General features: G+C 42.8%; 1 pseudogene; it reads left to right on the top strand.

The window, feature by feature from the left end:
- LOC123107934 (probable alpha,alpha-trehalose-phosphate synthase [UDP-forming] 4) lies at positions 1-8,391 on the top strand (annotated as a pseudogene).
- Positions 8,392-24,425: the final 16,034 nt, after the last annotated feature.

Below are 24,425 nucleotides of genomic sequence, written 5' to 3'. Positions count from 1 at the left end.
CGGCAAAGCCAAACCCCTCCCGCCCCCCGCCCCTCCCACATCCCCCCGCCGTCGCCCGCCAACTGCTCGGCGGAATGCTACACGCGCCGCCGCCGCTGGAGGCGGCCGGGTCGCTCGTCGCGCATAACCGCTGCCTCCTCCGCGACCTCGGCGGCCATGGCGCGGTGTCGGCCGACCCCTCCGCGCTCTACGACGCCGACGCGGCCACCACCCGGTTCCTCCTCGAGAGGATTCTGCGGGAGAGCGGCACCGCGCGCCGCCTCCTGACTTGCTCCTCCTCTCCGGGGTCCTCGTCGACGGACGCAGTGGACACCGAGTCGAAGGAGCCCGAGGACCCGGCGAATTCCGCCCCTGGCCTCCTTCCTGTCTCAGGCGCGAAGGATCGAGCCGACCGCGCCTCCGCAGCTAGCGGTCCAGGCACTTCGCCCGCCACCGCTCTCAACCAGCCCCTCGAATCAACGGAGCAAGTCCCCGCCAGCCGCCTGTCTGCTCTTCTAGGGCCGAATGGTCGCGTCCTGATCGTGGCCAATCGGCTCCCCGTCACGGCCAAGCGCCACCCGGTTAAGAAGTGGGAATATCCAAGCAGCTCTGGCGGTCTCGTCAGCGCCCTGCAAGGTAATCCCCCTGATCGAGAACCCCCACATCCTTTTTCTGGCGATGCGATATGCTCTGAGCTAGGTTGCCAGCATACGGATACGGTGATACGTTCGTATATTCTGTTGTCATATATATAAATCATCATTGGTATGACCCCTGCACGCTAGTTTTCTGCTGTATCTGAGCTTCGTAGGCTGTGAGTCCCCTCATGATGTTGTTTTTCTGGCACTCCATTATATATGATGTGATCTGAGCCCTCAATTACAAGTGATTTTGTTTCTTGGCAATGTGATGTGCTGCGAGTCATAATTTTAAAGCAATGTTGCCGCAGGTGTTAAAGATGTGCAGATGATGTGGGTCGGCTGGCCTGGCGTCAGTGTCCCCAATAAGACCGATCAAAAATTAATCACCGAGGGACTATTCAAGCGAGTTGGTTAAATTCTCACAAACCCATGTAGTCTTTGACGTTGTTGATGGTAAGTGGTGATTTGGCTGGGTTAACCAACATTGTTATTGTTTTTTAAGAGGTGCGTGCCTGTGTTCCTGGATGAGGAGTTGATGGACCAGTACTACAGCGGGTATTGCAACAAAATTCTCTGGCCACTCTTCCATTACTTGGGGCTCCAGCAAGAGTACAAGATCAATAAGGCAAAAGACATCAAGTCACAGTATGAAAAGTATACTTAAGCAAATCAGATGTTCGCAGAGACAGTGTGCAAAATTTATAAGGAAGGAGATATCATATGGTGCCATGACTACCATTTGATGTGCCTTCCCAAGTTGCTGAAGCAGTATAATATCAACATGAAGGTAGGCTGGTTCCTGCACACGCCATTTCCCTCATCCGAGATGTACCGTGCACTGCCGAACCGTGCGGACTTGTTGGAGGCGGTGCTTAAAGCTGACTTAGTGGGGTGAGTTCACTCTACTTCCTAAATTTTGTTGCTACTCAAATCCAGGCCTTAGCTGCAGTCTTTTTGTTGTTTTCTTCATTGCTTCATTCTCTTTTGTGCTCATCTTCTCTACTAGAGATTGCCACACACACCACCAAGCCTCACCTTGTTTTTGTGGGTGTGTGTGGTTCCTACTTGGTTTCTCGCTAGCCTACGTCAACTTGTTTGGAATAAAGGCTTTGCTGTTGTACATGGTCTCAAATTGTTTGCTGTTAGCACTTGCAAATGTTGAGCTTATATATCATAATGTCATGTGTATCTGCTATAACTACGGAAACTCTCTGCACCTCAAATTTAGGAAGCATCTAACACTCCTTCCACCAGCACAGTTCTCACACACAGTATTGGAAGTGTGTCAGCAGTTTAGCACCCATGAGAACAGCAAGGGAGCAACCCAAGTACACAGCAATCCAAGGGAGAAAAGGAAACACAACCTGTGTTGTTTGGGTTATGGAGAGCCACCGGTTCCTTCCTAGCAGATCAGCTTCCACATAAGTCCAGTCGGGTGGTGCTGCAGTCCCCACTCCTGCCTGCAAGGCGATGTAGATACCCTCCGGAGGATGATTTGTTATTGTTTGCTCCTAGCTAGGATACAATGTAGTGCTTTGGGGATTTTTTCCATGTCTCTCCACCAGGTAGAGCACATCTCTTTATAACCAGGTTTTACACACAATCAAAATGCATGTGTAGCAGTTGTTTAGAATCAGTGGGTGTGCATTGGTCCGCACTAAGTTATCTTTTCCTGTAGCAACATTGTTCTCTTCTGTGTTCTCCAACCTTTCCAGCCCTGCCAGCAGCTCTTCTGTACAGTGTCTCTAGGGAATGCCTGGGCACACATGACACCTGCTGATTCCTAGGCAAGCTAGATGCTAAGCACTGACAACACACAATTTATGCCTATTACTTTTTTGAACCTTGTGATTTAATCCCATTATAATTTGTTGGAAGTACGAGCTCCCTATAGCATGGGTCGTTTCATGTGCAGTGATGTTTCCTTTTTCAGGTTTCATGCGTATGATTATGCAAGGCATTTTGTGAGTGCTTGCATTAGCCTGCTTGGGCTTGAGGGTTGCCTTGAGGGTATTCAGTTTGACGGAAGGATTGTCAAGGTGGATGCTGTACGTATGGAAACTTGTAATTTCTATTTTTATCATCTTATCTGAAATTTTCAAAATGATATTCAGTCTTGTTAATACAACAACATTATTTATACACTCATTTCCTTGTTCATCATGATATCTGAATCTTATCACCATTTAGAAGATTTGAAATTATTTGTTTATGCATGCAAGAATTGGTTCTGTTTTATACTCACTTTGCTGAAATATCTAGTTTCCGATCGGGATAGACGCTCAGCGTTTTACAAAAGCATTGGAGGATCCCAAAGTGAAAGACAAAATTACCGAATTCAAGAAACTTTTTGCTGGCCGAAAGGTATGAACATATTTTCTATGTATCATCTCCTTAGTTAGCTCTTTGATTTTGCTTGGTCAATCATATACACATCTGGATTCTCAACATTTTACGTTATTTCATTCGTTTTTGTTTGCTAATGTGATAGGTAATACTTGGTGTGGACCGGCTAGACATGATTAAAGGATTCCTGCAAAAGTTGTTGGCCTTTGAGAAATTTCTTGAGAAAAACGAGGAACTGGATTCTGAATACAAAGTGGTTCTACTGCAGATTGCAGTGCCAACCAGAAGTGACGTACCCGAATGTAAGATTCATTTCTATGGTTTTATAATTTTTTGCTTCCTTCTATGCAAATAACTCATATAGTGGACATGCAGAATATTTACTTACTTGAATGGGTTTATAATTTAATACAATAATGTGATATCATGCTTCAGAAATAATATACCTTCTACTAGCTGAAGTAATGAAACTCCCAAATTTGTTGCTGACACTTGTGAATGAAATAGAAGATGCACTAATGCTTGGAGTGTTGTGTCCAGAACATAAATTTCTGCACGATTGGGTTCCTTAGAAAATTTCAAAGTATTGTTCTTAGTAATCATTGAACGCATATTACTATTCTATAATTAGGTAATTCTCTACTTTTTATTGACAAAATGAAAATGCCTCATTAAGATTTAAGGGTCCCTAGTCCCAAGATAATAAGAAGCTTACATGTATATTTTTGTTCTCTTATTTTTAAACCAACAGTCTAATACACACAGACAGTCGGCCATTCTTGAATTTTGCATCCGCAAGTGGAGTTTGCACTCATTGACTATTGATTAGTAGAATCCTACCAGTTCAGTATTAAAAAAAGCATGTGATTTAACATTTAGGTATATGATGGTCTATATAGGTAGTTTCTAGTAATAAGATTTAACTTCTGCTAGCATGTACCATTAGGCGATTACAAGAAACCGTTTCTGTCGAGAACACTCATGGAGTCATGGTATCCAATCCTAAATGGGATTACATATTTTATTGACTGTAATTCATATGTTAACATTTGAAAAAAAAAACTATAGTAACAATGCTTCCATTTCGACTAGCTATGCTTAAGCTAATGATGTTTTCTGGGTTGTTAATGTTTTATGTACTCACTTGAGCAGATCGGAAGCTAGCAAGTCAAGTGCATGAACTGGTTGCACGTGTAAATGGTCGATTCGGAACACTGAAAGCAACTCCTATTCTACACCTGGTTCGTCCCCTTCCCCTATGCACACAAATTTTATATTTTTGTTAGTACTAATGGATGTTTGTATTGAAATGCATTTTAATCATCACTACCACAATAGAGATGTTAATTCTGGTATGTTGTGTATTATGATTTGTGAGAGAAATTCTGATGTTGCCTATATTTTCAGGATCAAACCGTCGATTTTGATTCATTGTGTGCTCTTTATGCAATCACTGGTACCATTTCCTGTGAATAAGTCCTCTGTGTTTATCACTTCTACTATTATGGTCTACTTTTTAAATTGTGAGTCCGTTCTGTGTTGTTCAGATGTAGCTCTGATAACATCACTGAGAGATGGAATGAATCTTGTAAGCTATGAATATGTTGCCTGTCAAGAATCAAATAAAGGTGTTCTGATACTGAGTGAGGTAAGCTGTTTTTGACCTGGCCGATATTTGTAGGTATCTCCTGGTGCTGACGTGGTTACTATATATTTGGATGTTGCACATTTCCCTTTTTTCTTAAATATGGTGTCAATGTTACATGAATTGCTGTTATTCTTATTTTCAGTTTGCAGGGGCAGCGCAATCTCTTGGGGCTGGTGCTATTATTGTAAACCCATGGGATATCGTGGAAGTAGCAGACGCAATAAAACGTGCTTTGGATATGCCAACTGAAGAAAGGGAGAAGAACCACAGGCATAATTATGATCTTGTGTCAAGACACATCGCACAAGACTGGGCCGAAAACTATGTCTGGTGAGGAGCTGATGCTTTACAATCTGGTGTTGAGTTTGGGAGAGTAGTATTTATCTGATGACTGGGTTTCTTTTTGGCCATACACATAGTATTCTTACTATTGGGATTTTAACAATTATCGTATTTATTTTCCTGCAGCGACCTACATAATGCAACTAGTAAAGCTCCGCTACCAGCAATACACACTGCCGTCCTCCCTATTGGAGAAGCAGCTGCACAATATGGAAAATCCAACAATCGTTTTCTCATATTGGTAATGGTGCACCATTTCTCTTTTATGTCCTCACTATAAATTTACTTGCTACGGTTTTCGGCCGGTTTCCCTCATAAACAGGGTCTATTCGTTTAGGTTTTTGATCCAGTTTCCCTTATAAAGTGGATCAGCCAAAGCTTAAGGGGTGACTCTTGGCTTTGGCAGCTTTTTGAGCAATATATTCAGGCGGGGAACCCCTCCCCCCGTGACTGTTCATTTTTTTTTTGAACTTGCTTGCACTATTATTTGCTTGAAAACTTTCTTATACCGGCAACTTTTTCAATTCAAAGGAACCTCTGAATAAACATGTTTAATGTTGTCATATGTGTTGCACCCGTCATCTTCTATCAACAGTAATTGAAGGCTTACACTGCACCTTATTTACTTAGAGTACACATGTGTGTCTGTCTGGGTGGGTAAGCGTATGCCCATGCTACATGATGCCTTGGGCCCCACACACAATTCCTGGTGCGTGCAGTAGACGCTCATGGTTAAATGAACATGTGGTTTTGCAACTTGGGCTTACTATTGGAATAAAATCGAGACATGGCGAGACCTGTTCATTTTTTGTTTGAAATTAAGCTGAAGCCACACTTCTAGAAATTATTCAAAATAACAGAGGGTGACTCACTATAAATTAGTTTTTACAAGGTTTGTAGATAGGTTTAGCTGGATACCCTCATTTTATTCCCTTTCAATAAGAAAGCTTATACTATGTTCCTGGGTGTAGCCACAAGTTCCCCTTCCCCTATGTCAAATTAGATACGTGGAACTGTTCCGCTCAGGAAAGAGAAGTGCACAAAATTGTTTAGTGGTATCTCACTTGTGAACAAAGAAAGATGATACTGATTAACTGATCTTGGATGCCTAGTCATTTTTGTGATGAGTTCCTCAGATTATGATTCATGTTTGTTCCATCGTCCAATAACTTCTTTTGCACTCTGGTATAACATATTTTACTCCATGGCGCTAACAACTTCGTTGCTATACAGGGTTTCAATGCAACATTGACTGGTCAGGTCCAATTTGTAGAGGGAAGGACTGACATTGAACTCAAGTTGAACCCTGAGTTAAAGCAACCACTGAAAACACTTTGTGATAATGAGAATACAACTGTCGTTGTTGTCAGTGGATATGGCAGAAGTATTCTCGATGAAGTAACCTCTTACTATTCATATATGTTATATACATACTATATATAGTCAAACCTCTATTTGAAAATGACTCCCATTTCCTTTGTGTAGAATTTTGCAGATTATAAATTGTGGTTAGCGGCAGAGAATGGGATGTTCTTACCGCAACCTGGTGAAGAATGGATAACCACGAGATATGAACAGGAGGAAATCAGCTGGGCTGGCAGTGTAAAGGTGCATCTACATGGTGAACTGTGTTCTGTTATTGCAATATCTGGTTTACCCTCCTGACGCATGCTGGTATTTTTTCCAGAAAGTGTTTGAGTACTTCACCCAAAGAACCCCGAGGTCTAATTTTGAACAGCGTGAAACATCACTTGTTTGGAACTATAAGTATGCAGGTAGGTGTTTAATATACATTCTGAACACAAACGAAACGGTCCATGTTTCTAATTTTCATGTTCCACAGATGTTCAGTTTGGGAGAAATCAAGCGACAGATCTGCTGCAGCATTTGGGGGCATATTCATTATCAAATCAAAGCGCTGTTATCGTTCAAGGCAGTCGGTCAATTGAAGTTCGTCCTACGGGAGTCACCAAGGTCTGCCCTCACTTTTTTAAACAAAACATAATTGTTTTACTGGTTGCACAAGCAGATTTTTTTCCCGAAGAATGGAACATATTGGTTGTTCGCTATGTTTTGTAAACTGATCCATATTTTCTGTATATAGGAGGGAACATATTGGTCACTGGCAATGTTGTATAAACTGATCCATTTTCTTGTCCAGGGTAAAGCCGTTGATGAAATTATTCGCGAGTTAGATCTCAGAAATATCATGGCTACTCCAATCGACTATGTCTTGTGCATTGGTCATTTCCTTGCAAAGGTAATTACCGAACTGTCTTTACCGAGTTATCTTTTATGTTATCTCAGTTCAACAGAAAGACTAAAATAGACAGCATAAAAAGTTAATATGAATATTCACAATTGGAGTCAAAGGAGTTCTAAAAAAAGAATTGAAGGCATGAGACCTATGAACTCGCCTTCAGGTTATCTTTCTTCTATGCATTGCATCAAAGAAGAGAGTACCCACTCACAAACATTTAACCGGTAAGCAGAAAGCAAACACATTTTATTTTTGAAAAAAAAAGGAAAATGTTCAACTTGATACGAAAACCATTTCTCCCATTTCTGTTGTACATTAAAGTTCAGATCCTTGCAGAACAGCAGGAACTCGAAATTGTCGTGTCACAATAACAATATACCCAATGGTCCAGTAATGCAGTCCATATTCATAGACACATATTTTGCATGTATCATAGTTAGTAAATGGAATTGGTAGAAGATGTATAAACTTCCAGTGATATCCTGGGAATTCAGTGGGAATCCACTTACAGTTCACTCTTCCACTGCTTGTCATGTTATTTAGTCAGTGCCTTGATGGATTTCTACTGGAGTATAAACATTATCTATGCTCAAACTCAAAGTTGAATGGCATTACACCGTTTTTCAGGATGAAGATATTTATACCTTACCCAGCTTTGATGTTCAACCTGGAGCGAAAAGAAAGGGAAAGGGGTGTCAAGCAGAGGATTGCTCAAGCGTCAAGTTTGACCTGAACCATAAGAACTATTTCTCATGCACCGTTGGTAGGGAACACTCTGTAGCACGGTACAATCTCAAGGGAACAAGCGAAGTTGTGTCCCTACTACAGGATCTTGCAGCAGCTGCTGCTCCAGGTAACATGAGTCACCCACCATAGCTTGTCCATTGCTCAACTGTTCGGAAGAAAAGGGAACAAGATCGCGATCAGCAGATCTGAGCGACCAGTCAGTTGGCCTTTTCTCATACACATGTGTGCAAAATTCTAGATTAGACAAAAAAGGGTAATATACTAGGAAAAAAAATTGATATTTTTCGATCTAAGAATTGAAGAAGACAATGTTAGCAAGAGTTCTTCACTTTGTCAGCTTTTGTTAACCACACAAGCTCTGGTCGGTGTATGTACAGAACGTGATGCTGTAAAACGGGTACATGATGTTACCGATGGATGGTTCTTATGCAGATTTTATTCAATTCAAAGTATTATTTCTTTATTTGTACTTTGTTAACTGTTCAGTCCTGTTGTTATGTTTCTACGTTCCTTACAAATTCAGTGCAAGTCACACATGTCTCTATAGTTAGTTTGCGTATGCATCTTTGCGTCGATATCAATTAAGCACGATGCCAGGTCGGTTTTCCATGGATGAATGAAAGGATATCAATAAGGGAAAGTATGTATGATCATAGTTGGGTTGTTCTACTATCCTTTGTTTCCAAAGTTGTTATGTATCACCATTGACGGGGTGGATTCTTGCAGTGAAGTTTTGAATAGCTCAATTTTTTTTTGTTTGACAAGTTGAATAGCTAAGCTTATTAATGTGTGGCATTCGTTTGCATCCATGTCGTGTTGCACTCGTTTGCTTACACTCAACCCGTTACAGCAAACTTTCCACAAAAGGAAAATAAAATCCTAAAGCTAAAGAAACGGGATTCTATTGCTGAAATCTGTTGAGAATATACTTCCTCCATAAAAAATTATAAGAGCGTTTGGATCACTGTTCTTTACAGAGGGAGTATCATGTAGAAGTACTATCATGGGTTATTGTTAGAAATAATCCCGTAGGATTTACGTAACAGGAATGTTAGCCTAGTCATTAGATCACCTAATTTCTTAATGAACTGATATATGGATTAGGATCTTCCCACCAATGGAAGCAGCCATTGGTGTAGTCGATGTGAAATCCCGTGCCTGTTTGATGCAGGCTCGGTGTAGATGCTTGCAGCGGGTAGCGGCATCCCTCCGAGCGCCAGCGGCACTACCCTGGCACCGAAGCAAAGGTAGGAGAAGGCCTTCCCGTCGCACAACTCTCCCTCAGATCGGTTTAGGATGTTGGGATTTAGGAGAGCAGAGTAGATGCACGTGAACAGGTCGGATCATGAGTGGCCAGCTGCCCCCCCTCTTTATATGTGGCGATGGCGATCAGGGGACCTAAACCATGTTGGTTTGGGTCGCCCCCGGTTAGGGTGCGTTAGTTGGGGTCGAGGGGGTACAAACGTGTTGGGAAACGTATCATGCAATTTTTTTTAAAAAAATTTTATGCTCACGCAAGATCTATCTAGGAGATGCATAGCAACGAGAGGGGGAGAGTGTGTCCATGTACCCTTGTAGACCGAAAGCGGAAGCGTTTGACAACGCGATTGATGTAGTCGAACTTCTTCTCGTTTTGACCGATCAAGCACCGAACCACGACACCTCCGAGTTCTGCACACGTTCAGCTCGATGTCGTCCCTCGAACTCTTGATCTAGCAAAGTGTCGAGGGAGAGTTCCATCAGCACGACGGCGTGGTGACGATGATGATGAAGTGATCTGTGCAGGGCTTCGCGCCTAAGCACTATGAAGATATGACCGGATGTGTAATCTGCGGAGGGAGGCGCCACACACGGCTAACAGATGTTGTTGTGTGTTCTAGGCGCCTCCCCCCTCATATATATAGGTGGGAGGGAGAGGGAGCAGCCAAGGGGGGTGCCCCAAGTAGGAGGAATCCTACTTGGAGTCCCTCCCAAGCCAAGCGCCCCCTTGCCATATATAACCAAGGTGGAAGGAAAGAGGGGGGAGAGGGAAGGAAGTAGGAATCCTAATCCACACTTTCCTTGCTGTCCCCTCTTTCCTTATCCTCATAGGGCTGGCCTCTATAGGGGCGCACCAAGGCTGGTGTGTTCCCTCACTTGGCCCATAAGGCCCATATACTAGCCGGGGGGGGGGGGGTGGTGGTGCCCGGAACCCCTTCCGGTGACCCAATATGTACCCGGTACCCCCAGAACACTTTCGGTGTCCGAATACCATCGTCCTATATATGAATCTTTACCTCTCGACCATTTCGAGACTCCTCTTCATGTCCGTGATCTCATCCGGGACTCTGAACAACATTCGGTCACCAAATCACATAATTCATGTAATACAAAATCGTCATCGAATGTTAAGCGTGCGGACCCTATGAGTTCGCGAACTATGTAGACATGACCGAAACACCTCTCTGATCAATAACCAACAGCGGAACCTGGATGCTCATATTGGTTCCTACATATTCTATGAAGATCTTTATCGGTCATACTGTAATGACAACATACGTTATTCCCTTTGTCATCGGTATATTACTTGCCCGAGATTCGATCGTCGGTATCTACATACCTAGTTCAATCTCGGTACCTGCAAGTATCTTTACTCGTTCCGTAATACATCATCCTGCAACTAACTCATTAGTCACAATGCTTGCAAGGCTTATTATGATGTGCATTACCGAGAGGGCCCAGAGATACCTCTCCGATACTCGGAGTGACAAATCCTAATCTCGATCTACGCTAACCCAACAAACACATTTGGAGATACCTGTAGAGCATCTTTATAATCACCCAGTTATGTTGTGACGTTTGATAGCACACAAGGTATTCCTCCGTTATCCGGGAGTTGCATAATCTCATAGTCAAAGGAATATGTATATGACATGAAGAAAGCAATAACAATAAAACTGAACGATCAATATGCTAAGCTAACGAATGGGTCTTATCCATCACATAATTCTCCTAATGATGTGATCCCGTTCATCAAATGACAACACATGTCTATGGTTAGGAAACTTAACCATCTTTGATTAACGAGCTAGTCTAGTAGAGGCTTACTAGGGACACGGTGTTTTGTCTATGTATCCACACATGTATCAAATTTCCGGTTAATACAATTCTAGCATGAAAAATAAACATTTATCATGATATAAGGAAATATAAAATAACAACTTTATTATTGCCTTTAGGGCATATTTCCTTCAGTCTCCCACTTGCACTAGAGTCAATAATATAGTTCACATCGCCATGTGATTTAACTCCAATAGTTCACATCTTTATGTGATTAACACCCATAGTTCACATCGCCATGTGACAAACACCCAAAGGGTTTACTAGAGTCAATAATCTAGTTCACATCATCATGTGATTAATACCCAAAGAGTACTAAGGTGTGATCATGTTTTTCTTGTGAGAGAGATTTAGCCAACGGATCTGCCACATTTAGAACCATATGTATTTTGCAAATTTCTATGTCTACAATGCTCTGCACGGAGCTACTCTAGCTAATTGCTCCCACTTTCAATATGCATCCAGATTGAGACACCGAGTCATCCAGATTAGTGTCAAAGCTTGCATCGACGTAACCCTTTACGACGAACTCTTTGTCACCTCCATAATTGAGAAATATTTCGTTAGTCCTCTTAGGTAACTAAGGATAATTTTGACCATTGTCCAGTGATCTACTCCTGGATCACTATTGTACCCCCTTGCAAAACTCATGGCAAGGTGCACAATATGTATGGTACACAACATGGCATACTTTATAGAACCTATGGCTGAGGCATAGGGGATGACTTTCATTCTCTCTCTATCTTCTACCATGGTCGGGTTTGAGTCTTACTCAACTTCACACCTTGCAACACAAGCAAGAACCCTTTCTTTGACTGATCCATTTTGAACTTCTTCAAAATCTTGTCAAGGTATGTGCTCTGTGAAAGTCCTATTAAGTGTCTCGATCTATCCCTATAGATCTTGATGCCCAATATATATAAGTAGCTTTACCGAGGTCTTTCATTGAAAAATTCTTATTCAATTATCCTTTTATGCTATCGAGAAATTCTATACATTTCCAATCAACAATATGTCATCCACATATAATATCAGAAATGCTATAGAGCTCCCACTCACTTTCTTATAAATACATGTTTCACCACAAGTCTGTATAAAACCATATGCTTTGATCACCTCATCAAAGCATATATTCCAATCTCCGAGATGCTTGCACAAGTCCATAGATAGATCGCTGGAGCTTGCAAACATTGTTAGCACCTTTAGGATCGACAAAACCTTCTGGTTGCATCATATACAACTCTTCTTTAAGAAATCCATTAAAGAGTGCAGTTTTGACGTCCATTTGCCAGATTTCATAATCATAAAATGTGGCAATTGCTAACATGATTCGGACAGACTTAAGCATCGCTACGGGTGAGAAAGTCTCATCGTAGTCAACTCCTTGAACTTGTCGAAAACAATTCGATCTTTGTAGACAGTAACATTCAGTCTTCTCGAAGATCCATTTATTCTCTATGGCTCGCCGATCATCAGGCAGGTCCACCAAAGTCTATACTTTGTTCTCATACATGGATCCTATCTCAGATTTCATGGCCTCTAGCCATTTATCAAAATCTGGGCTCATCATAGCTTCTTCATAGTTCGTAGGTTCGTCATGGTCTAGTAACATGACTTCCAGAACAGGATTACCGTACCACTCTGGTGCGGATCGTGCTCTGGTTGACCTACGAGGTTCAGTAGTAACTTGATCTGAAGTTTCATGATCATTATCATTAGCTTCCTCTCTAGTTGGTGTAGGCATCACAGGACGGTTTTCTGTAATGAGCTACCTTCCAATTCAAGAGAAGGTACAATTACCTCATCAAGTTCTACTTTCCTCCCACTCACTTCTTTCGAGAGAAACTCCTTCTCTAGAAAGTTTCCATTCTTGGAAACAAAGATCTTGCCTTCGTATTTGTGGTAGAAGGTGTACCCAATTGTTTCTTTAGGGTATCCTATGAAGACGCATTTCTCCGATTTGGATTCGAGCTTATCAAGCTGAAGCCTTTTGACATAAGTGTCGCAACCCCAAACTTTAAGAACCGACAACTTAGGTTTCTTGCCAAACCATAGTTCATACGGTGTCGTCTCAACGGATTTAGAAGGTGCCCTATTTAACGTGAATGCAGCTGTCTCTAATGCATAACCCCAAAACGATAGTGGTAAATCGGTAAGAGAGATCATATATCGCACCATATCTAATAAAGTACGGTTACGATGTTCGGACACACCATTACGCTGTGGTGTTCCAGGTGGCGTGAATTGTGAAACTATTCCACATTGTTTTAAATGAAGGACAAACTCGTAACTCAAATATTTGCCTTTGCGATCAGATTGTAGAAACTTTATTTTCTTGTTACAATGATTCTCCACTTTACTCTGAAATTCTTTGAACTTTTCAAATGTTTCAGACTTGTGTTTCATTAAGTAGATATACCCTTATCTTCTCAAATCATTCATGAAGGTTAGAAAATAACGATATGCGCCGCGAGCCTCAACACTCATCGGACCGCATACATCGATATGTATTATTTCCAATAAGTCTTTAGCTCGCTCCATTGTTCCGGAGAACGGAGTTTTAGTCATCTTGCCCATGAGGCATGGTTCACAAGTATCAAATGATTCATAATCAAGTGATTTCAAAAGTCCATCTGCATGGAATTTCTTCATGCGCTTTACACCAATATGACCTAAATTGCAGTGCCACAAGTATGTTGCACTATCATTATTAACTTTGCATCTTTTGGCATCAATATTATGAATATGTGGATCACTATGATCAAGATCCAATAAACCATTCACATTGGCTGTATGACCATAGAAGGTTTTATTCTATAAACAGAACAACAATTATTCTCTGACTTAAATAAATAAATGTATTGCAATAAACATGATATAATCATATTCATGCTTAACGCAAACACCAAATAACATTTATTTAGGTTCAACACGAATCCTGAAGGTAGAGGGAGTGTGCGATGGTGATCATATCAACCTTGGAATCATTTCCAACGCTGTAGGACCTTGAGAAGAGGTGTCTAGAGGGGGGGGGGTGATTAGACACTAAGTACCAAAGTTGCAGTTTTTAGGTTTCTTTAAATTTGAGTGGAGTTTAGGCACAAGTTTAACATTCACAACATATAGCAAGGAAGCATGCAAAGAGTATATGAGCAGCGGAAAGTAAAGCATGCAACTTGCAAGAATGTAAAGGGAAGGGTTTGGAGGATTCAAACGCAATTGGAGACACGGATGTTTTTGGCGTGGTTCCGATAGGTGGTGCTATCGTACATCCACGTTGATGGAGACTTCAACCCACGAAGGGTAACGGTTGTGCGAGTCCACGGAGGGCTCCACCCACGAAGGGTCCACGAAGAAGCAACCTTGTCTATTCCACCATGGCCGTCGCCCACGAAGGACTTGCCTCACTAGTGGTAGATCTTCACGAAGTAGGCGATCTCCTTGCCCTTACAAACTCCTTGGTTCAACTCCACAATCTTGTCGGAGGCTCCCAAGTGACACCTAGCCAATCTAGGAGACACCACTCTCCAAGAAGTAACAAATGGTGCGTTGATGATGAACTCCTTGCTCTTGTGCTTCAAATGATAGTCTCCCCAACACTCAACTCTCTCTCATAGGATTTGGATCTGGTGGAAAGAGGATTTGAGTGGAAAGCAACTTGGGAAGGCTAGAGATCAAGATTCATATGGTAGGAACGGAATATCTTGGCCTCAACACATGAGTAGGTAGTTCTCTCTCAGAAATGGTAAGTTGGAAGTGTAGATTCAGTCTGATGGCTCTCTCCACGAATGAAGAGGAGGTGGAGGGGTATATATAGCCTCCACACAAAATCTAACCGTTACACACAATCTACCAAACTCGGTGGGACCGAATCGTTAAACTCGGTCAGACCGATTTAGCAAATAATGTGACCGTTAGGGTTTTCGATGGGACTGACATGCATCTCGGTAGGACCGATTCGGTTAGGGTTAGGGCATAACGTAATCTCGGTGAGACCGATTACACAAACTCGGTGAGACCGATTTTGGTAACAAGCTAACCAGAGTGTTGGTCAGGCAAACTCGGTTGGACCGATTATCAAACTCGGTGGGACCGATTTTGATAATGAGTCAACCAGAAAGTTTGCATTGTAATCTCGGTAGTACCGATATCTCAAACTCGGTGAGACCGATTTTGATAATGGACATACACAGAGAGATTACAATCCCATCTCGGTGAGACCGAGATCCCTATCGGTGAGACCGATTTGCCTAGGGTTTGTGGTAGTGGCTAAGACATCCAAACTCGGTGGCGCCGGATAGAAAGAATCAGTGGGGCCGAGTTTGACTTTAGGTTTAGGACATATGTGTGGAAGTGGGAAAGTAGTTGAGGGTATTTGGAGCATACCACTAAGCACTTTGAAGCAAGAGGCTCATTAAGAAACACCTCATCCCTCCTTGATAGTATTGGCTTTTCCTATAGACTCAATGTGATCTTGGATCACTAAAATGTAAAATGAAGAGTCTTGAGCTTGAAGCTTGAGCCGATCCTTTGTCCTTAGCATCTTGAAGGAGTTCCCACATCCTTTAGTCCATGCCACTCCATTGTTGAACTTGTCTGAAATATACTAGATAAAAGTGTTAGTCCAACAAGAGATATGTTGTCATTAATTACCAAAACCACCTAGGGAGCACTTGTGCTTTCAAACGCACATCGCCACCTTGCTTTTAACTACTCTCTGCAACTCCTATTTCGAGTTACTAATCTTAGCAATTGAACTAGTATCAAATACCTAGGGGTTATTATGAACACTAGTAAAATACGCATCAATAACATGTATATCAGATATACCTTTGTTCACTTTGCCATCCTTCTTATCCGCCAAGTATTTGGGGCAGTTCCACTTCCAGTGATCATTTCCTTTGCAGTAGAAGCACTCAGTTTCAGGATTGGGTCTAGCTTTGGGCTTCTTCACGGGAGTGGAAACTTTCTTCCCATTATCCTTGAGTTTCCTTTCTTTCCCTTGCCCTTTTCCTTGAAACTAGTTGTCTTGTTAACCATCAACACTTGATGCTCTTTCTTGATTTCTACCTTCGCAGATTTTAGCATCGCGAAGAGCTCGAGAATCGTTTTCGTCATCCCTTGCATATTATAGTTCATCACGAAGTTCTAGTAGCTTGGTGATAGTGACTAGAGAACTCTGTCAATCACTATCTTATCTGGAAGATTAACTCCCACTTGATTCAAGCGATTGTAGTACCCAGATACTCTGAGTACATGCTCACTGGCTGAGCTATTATCTTCCATCTTGTAGGCAAAGTACTTGTCAGAGTTCTCATACCTCTCGACACGGGCATGAGTCTAAAATACCAATTTCAGCTCTTGGAACATCTCATATGCTCCGTGGCGTTCAAAACACTTTTGAAGTCCCAGTTCTAAGCCGTAAAGCACGACGCACAAAACTATCAAGTAGTCATTATATCGAGCTTGCCAAACGTTCATAATGTCTTCATCTGCTCCTGCAATAGGTCTGTCACCTAGCGGTGCATCAAGGACATAATTCTTCTGTGCAGCAATGAGGATAATCCTAAGATCACGTACCTAGTCTGCATCATTGCTACTATCATCTTTCAACTTAGTTTTCTCTAGGAACATATCAAAAATACAAGGGAGCTAAATCGTGAGCTATTGATCTACAACATAGATATGCCAAACTATCAGGACTAAGTTCATGATAAATTAAGTTCAATTAATCAAATTACTTAAGAACTCCCACTTAGATAGACATCCCTCAAGTCACCTAAATGATACGTGATCCAAATCAACTAAACCATGTCCGATCATCACGTGAGATGGAGTAGTCATCAATGGTGAATATCTCTATGTTGATCATATCTACTATATGATTCACGTTCGACCTTTCGGTCTCCAGTGCTCTAAGGCCATGTTTGTACATGCCATGCTCGTCAAGTTTAACCCGAGTATTCCGCATGTGCAAAACTGTCTTGCACCCGCTATATGTGAATGTAGAGCCTATCACACACCATCATCACGTGGTGTCTCAGCACGACGAACTGTCGCAACGGTGCATACTCAGGGAGAACACTTATACCTTGAAATTTAAGTTAAGGGATCATCTTATAATGCTACCGTCGTACTAAGCAAAATAAGATGTAGAAAAGATAAACATCACATGCAATCAAAATATGTGACATGATATGGCCATCATCATCTTGTGCTTTTGATCTCCATCTCCAAAGCATTGTCATGATCTCCATCGTCACCGGCTCGCAACTTGATCTCCATCGTAGCATCGTGGTCGTCTCGCCAACTATTGCTTCTACAACTATCACTAACGCATAGTGATAAAGTAAAGCAATTACATGGCGTTTGCATCTCATACAATAAAGAGACAACCATAAGGTTCCTGCTGGTTGCCGATAACTTTTACAAAACATGATCATCTCATACAATAATGTATATCGCATCATGTCTTGACCATATCACATCACAACATGCCCTGCAAAAACAAGTTAGACCTCCTCTACTTTGTTGTTGCAAGTTTTACGTGGCTGCTACGGGCTTCTAGCAAGAACCGTTCTTACCTACGGCACAAAAACAACAACGATGATTTATCAAGTTTGTTGTATTAACCTTCAATAAGGACCCTCCACAGTCAAATTCAATTCAACTAAAGTAGGAGAAACAGACACCCACCAGCCACCTCTATGCAAAACTAGTTGCATGTCTGTCGGTGGAACCGGTCTCATGAGCGTGGTCATGTAAGGTTGGTCCGGGCCGCTTCATCCAATGATAGCGCCGAATCAAAATAAGACATTCGTGGTAAGAAGTATGACGATCACCGCCCACAACTCTTTGTGTTCTACTCGTGCATATGATCTACGCATAGACCTGGCTCTAATGCCAATGTTGGGAAATGTAGCATGCAATTTCAAAAAAATTCCTATGCTCACGCAAGATCTATCTAGGAGATGCATAGCAATAAGAGGGGGAGAGTGTGTCTACATACCCTCGTAGACCGAAAGCGGAAGCGTTTGACAACACGGTTGATGTAGTCGAACTTCTTCTCGTTCTGACCGATCAAGCACCGAACGTACTGATGCAACCCTCGACAGAAAATTGATGGCGTGAACGCTTTTACCAAATCTTTCACAGTACAAACTCAGCAACTCCAAGTCCAATCTCCGGTGTACACCAAATAACAGGAAAAGAAAACAGCAAGCTTACAATCTGTAGATGCAAACCAGCCGGAACTACACGTACATCCTCGGGCAGAAGAAGTGCGTGGACGATTCAACAAGAATCGGCAGCAAATTAGAGGTTGGCCCGTCTAATATCCTCGCCAAGAACACAAACCCTAGCTGGATTCTCAACAAAAATACACAGAACTTGGCCGCCGAAACATGGCGAGTTTCCGGTTTAACAAACACAATCCCAAAACTCCCCTAGATACATGGCCGGCTGGCCCTATTAATAGTGCACGCAGGCACAAGGTACAACCGTCCTGGACTCCTATTGTGGACTGAATACTAGTTGGACTCAAACCTGAACATAACTATGTACTGCTACTAGTACTAATACAACTCTCTCGTTCATCTATCTTATTAATTACTAATTAACTAATTTAAAAATACGTCACACTGATCACAAAAGGACAAACAAACTAGTACTACTTCCTTGTACGCTCATGTAGATGTGTTTGTTTGCATGGAGTTCTGAATCGTGGCTCCACGTCCTCCGGTGCAACAAGTTGGACAGGAACATGTCCATCAGTAGCTTGTTTCTTTTTCTCATAACGTCTGGCAGGAACTATATACTTTTCAGTATTTCTCTGGTTCACCTTACTGACAATATTTTTAACGACATCATTTGGGGTCACATCACGTACGCAACTGATACGTCCATTTTGCATCATGTTTATTACTGTTATTTATAATGTTTTTATCCATAATAATGCTTTTTGGAGTAATTCTAATGCCTTTTCTTTCATAATTTGCAAGGTACACACCAAGAGGGAGAATTCCGGCAACTGGAAATCTGGACCTGGAAAAGCTACGTCGGGCCACCTATTCTTCACAACTCCAAATAAGGTGAAACTTCACGGAGATTTTTTATGGAATATGTAAGAATTACTAGAGCCGATAACCACCAGAGGGGGGCCACCAGGTGGACACAACCCACCTGGGCGCGCCCTGGTGGGTTGTGGTCCCCATGTGGGGCCCCTCACTTATCTCTTTACCCCACATCATCACTCTCCTCTAGAAAAAAAATCCACATTGCTCTCTCTCTCCCGACCATGTTCTTGAGCTCAAACCCACGGATTTCAGTCTCTTTGCTCGAAGCTCCGTTTCCGAAACTGTTTCGGGGGATTGTTACTTGGTATGTGGCTACATCATTTGTCCAATTAGTTTTCGTTTTAGTGGTTTATACTTGGAATAATTAGCTACTCTTGGTGTTGCTATAGATATGCTTGCATGTTGAATTCTTAGTGTTCTAAGTAGTTTGAATGCTTGCTATGGCCTCTATGTATCCCTATGAGTAGTTGCTATTAATTTTGTGAAGTTTTGTTGACAAATTTTTGTCACCCAAAAATTTTTATTTTCAAAAAATTGTACACCGACATGAATATCTTCAGGAAGTTTGGCTCGAAGAAGAACTCCAAGGGTGTTATTGGGGAGTCTTCTGACAATGATCTCCACCCTCGGAGGTTGGCGGAGGTACGACTGTGCGAATGGCCGCACATCCCGTTCCTGCAAGAGGATGGAATTCATGAGGAGTTCATGCAATTCATTGCCAATGCCGGTCTCACCGACTTCATTGCAGATGAGTGTGACCAGCACCAAATCCTCACGAATATTTTTGTTCAAAGCTTTACTTTCTTGCCTAGAAATAATCCTCTTGGAATGAGCTTTGATTTATATGCTGAAAACCATCAGATACCACTTACTGAATTTTGTGACATATGCATGATCCCGTCTGATGGGAGCTTGGCTGAGCCTAGGCCGGCCGAGTTTGAGGATTTTTATCGCACGTTGACAGTGGGTCATGAGAGAAGAGTGTCGACCATCACTGTCGCTGGTTTACACTTTCCTGCTATTCGTTACTTTGCACTTTTTATTACCAAATGCTTGCTTGCTAGGGAGAAGGTAGGTGCACTTAGTTCAACGGACCTTGTTGTTTTACGTCGTGCACTTGAGGGTGACAACACGTATAGCTTGGGAGCTATCGTGGCTCGTCGCCTGCACCTTAATAAATCCCAGGGTAAAATACATGGTGGGATTTTTTCTACTCGTTTGGCGGCTCACTTCGAGGTTGAGATACGCCCCCATGATTTCCTTCTTACCACTGTTTACCTAGACCGTGCAGCCATGGATCACCACCACTTTACTGATATCGAATCCCCTCACATCACTATTCCGTATAACCTGGTTTTTAGTGTGAGGACTCGTGATGTTATTCCATTGCCTGCTCCTTCTTTGTTTGATTCTGTTGCCAGGGGCAGATACAGGATTATGCCTCCAGACATCATCGCCTACCGGAATGCTCAGGCTGCTGCTGAGGCAGCACACCAGGCACCTCCGCAGTGGGATGAGTGGATGCCCGCTCCTCAGGATCCCTACTACCCTCCAGGCTACTGAGCGATTATCAACTTAGGACAAAAGCCTAAGCTTGGGGGAGTACGTGTTCTCACTGACATTATATTCATGTTCACGCATATCATTATATTTGTTGCTGCTCACATTTTTTTCATTTTATCATCCATGCTTAGATTTATTTTCTTGCTTTCTTCTTGTGTGTTTGCAAAACTTTAGAAAAAACAAAAAAAAATTAGTTGTAGTAATTTACTTTCTATGCATGCTTAGTAGTAGAATTGAAAAGAAAACCCAAAAAGATTTCCTTGTCCTTCTTTTGCTTGTTGGGAGCTTTCCCGTGTAAATAGTTTTTATCATTTTTGCTTTTTATTTTCTTGTTGAAGCAAACCAAAAACTCCAAAAATATTTCAGTGTGTTTCTCTGAATTTCTTTTCTTCTTATTCGAGTCTTACCGAGGAGAAGACCACGATGAAAATGTTGAGTGGCTCTCATATGAATAACTGTTGAGCTAATAAAGAGCCCATTTTACCTTGTCTTCTCCTGTTGAATAAAATGTTGTAGATTCCAGCTTAGTCCACGACACTCTTGCACTATTATTATTTTCATATCATTCGGTCGTGCAAGTGAAAGGCAATAATGACGATATTTGATGAGCTGGCCGTGGCAAAGAGAAACTGGTATGAACTCGACTTGTTCTGTTTGTGTAAATATGTTTAACCTAGTATCCAGGCTTCAGCCCATTATGATTAAACATGTTTACAATGACAATTAGAGATTATAGTTTTTCATGCCATGCATAAGTAGCTGGGAGTTAATAATGATTTATCTTGGACATCAACATAGAGTTAAAATGATTGTGATGTAGTATGATGATATGGTATCCTCCTCTGAATGTTCGAGTGGCTTCACTTGGTACATGTTTATGCATGTAGTTGAATCAAAACCAACATAGCCTCTATAATATTTATGTTCATGGTGCTCATATCCTACTCATGCTAGTGTCCAATGTTACTTATGCACAATGCATGGTTATGATCGTTGTTGCTCTCTAGCTGGCTGATACGTCTCCGTCGTATCTATAATTTTTGATTGTTCCATGCCAATATTATTCAACTGTCATATACTTTTGGCAACTTTCTATACTATTTTTTGGGACTAACATATTGATCCAGTGCCCAGTGCCAGTTCCTGTCTGTTGCATGTTTTTTGTTTCACAGAAACCCAATATCAAACGGAGTCCAAACGGGATAAAAACGGACGGAGAATTATTTTGGAATATTTGTGATTTTTGGGAAGTAAAATGAATGTGAGACAGTGCCCGAGGGGGCCAGGAGATAGGGGGCGCGCCCCAGGGAGGCAGGCGCACCCTGGACTCTTCTGGGCCCCCCATAAGGCAGTTGACACTCTCCTTTTGCCGCAAGAAAGCTAATTTTATGAGAAAGATCTAGGCAAAAGATTCACCCCAATCGGAGTTACGGATCTCCGGATATAAAAGAAACGGTGAAGGGGCAGAATCTGGGAACACAGAAACAGAGAGATAGATCCAATGTCGGAGGGGCTCTCGCCCCTCCCACGCCATTGTTGGGGAACGTTGCAGAAAACAAAAATTTTCCTACTCGTTTCACCAAGATCATCTAGGAGTTCAACTAGCAACGAGTGATTAGATGCATCTACATACCTTTGTAGATCGCGAGCGGAAGCGTTCAAAAGAACGGTGATGATGTAGTCGTACTCGACGTGATCCAAATCACCGATGACCAGCGCCGAACGGACGGCACCTCCGCGTTCAACACACGTACGGAACAGCCACGTCTCCTCCTTCTTGATCCAGCAAGGGAGGGAGGAGAGGTTGAGGGAGATGGCACCAGCAGCAGCACGACGGCGTGGTGTTGATGGAGCTGCAGTACTCCGGCAGAGCTTCGCTAAGCACTATGGAGGTGGAGGAGGTGTTGGGGAGGGAGAAGGAGGCAACCAAAGGCCAAGGCGTTCAGGTATGAAGTCCCTCCTCTCCCCCACTATATATAGGAGGGCCAAGGGGGGGTGGCCGGCCCTAGGAGATCCAATCTCCTAGGGGGTGCGGCGGCCAAGGGGGGTTTCCCTCCCCCCCAAGGCACCTAGGAGGTGCCTTCCCCCCCTAGGACTCTTCCCCCTTCAAACCCTAGGCGCATGGGCCTATGTGGGGCTGGTGCCCTTGGCCCATTAGGCCAAGGCGCACCCCCTAAAGCCCATGTGGCCCCCCCGGGACAGGTGGACCCCCGGGACCCTTCCGGTGGTCCCGGTACAATACCGATAACCCCGAAACTTGTCCCGATGCCCGAAACAGAACTTCCCATATATAAATCTTTACCTCCGGACCATTTCGGAACTCCTCGTGACGTCCGGGATCTCATCCGGGACTCCGAACAACATTCGGGTTACTGCATATACATATCCCTACAACCCTAGCGTAACTGAACCTTAAGTGTGTAGACCCTACGGGTTCGGGAGACAAGCAGACATGACCGAGACGACTCTCCGGTCAATAACCAACAGCGGGATCTGGATACCCATGTTGGCTCCCACATGCTCCACGATGATCTCATCGGATGAACCACGATGTCGAGGATTCTATCAACCCCGTACGCTATTCCCTTTGTCTATCGATATGTTACTTGCCCGAGATTCGATCGTCGGTATCCCAATACCTCGTTCAATCTCGTTACCGGCAAGTCACTTTACTCGTACCGTAATGCATGATCCCGTGACCAGACACTTGGTCACTCTGAGCTCATTATGATGATGCATTACCGAGTGGGCCCAGTGATACCTCTCTGTCATACGGAGTGACAAATCCCAGTCTTGATCCATGTCACCCAACAGACACTTTCGGAGATACCCGTAGTCTGCCTTTATAGTCACCCAGTTACGTTGTGACGTTTGGCATACCCAAAGCACTCCTACGGTATCCGGGAGTTACACGATCTCATGGTCTAAGGAAAAGATACTTGACATTGGAAAACTCTAGCAAACGAACTATACGATCTTGTGCCATGTTTAGGATTGGGTCTTGTCCATCACATCATTCTCCTAATGATGTGATCTCGTTATCAATGACATCCAGTGTCCATAGTCAGGAAACCATGACTATCTGTTGATCAACGAGCTAGTCAACTAGACGCTCACTAGGGACATGTTGATGTCTGTTATTCACACATGTATTACGATTTCCGGATAACACAATTATAGCATGAATAAAGACAATTATCATGAACAAGGAAATATAATAATAGTGCTTTTATTATTGCCTCTAGGGCATATTTCCAACAGTCTCCCACTTGCACTAGAGTCAATAATCTAGTTACGTTGTGATGAATCGAACACCCATGGAATTCTGGTGTTGATCATGTTTTGCTCTAGGGAGAGGTTTAGTCAACGGATCTGCTACATTCAGGTCCGTATGTACTTTACAAATCTCTATGTCTCCATCTTGAACATTTTCACGAATGGAGTTGAAGCGACGCTTGATGTGCCTTGTCTTCTTGTGAAACCTGGGCTCCTTGGCAAGTGCAATAGCTCCAGTGTTGTCACAGAAGAGCTTGATCGGCTCCGACGCATTGGGTATGACTCCTAGGTCGGTGATGAACTCCTTCACCCATATTGCTTCATGTGCTGCCTCCGAGGCTGCCATGTACTCCGCTTCACATGTAGATCCCGCCACGACGCTTTGCTTGCAACTGCACCAGCTTACTGCCCCACCATTCAAAATATACACGTATCCGGTTTGTGACTTA

The sequence above is a fragment of the Triticum aestivum genome, chromosome 1B, assembly GCF_018294505.1.
Source record: "Triticum aestivum cultivar Chinese Spring chromosome 1B, IWGSC CS RefSeq v2.1, whole genome shotgun sequence".
NCBI classification, from domain to species: domain Eukaryota; kingdom Viridiplantae; phylum Streptophyta; class Magnoliopsida; order Poales; family Poaceae; genus Triticum; species Triticum aestivum.
Note: the sequence above shows the minus strand (reverse complement) of the source record. Positions and strands in the feature narration are given on the sequence as shown.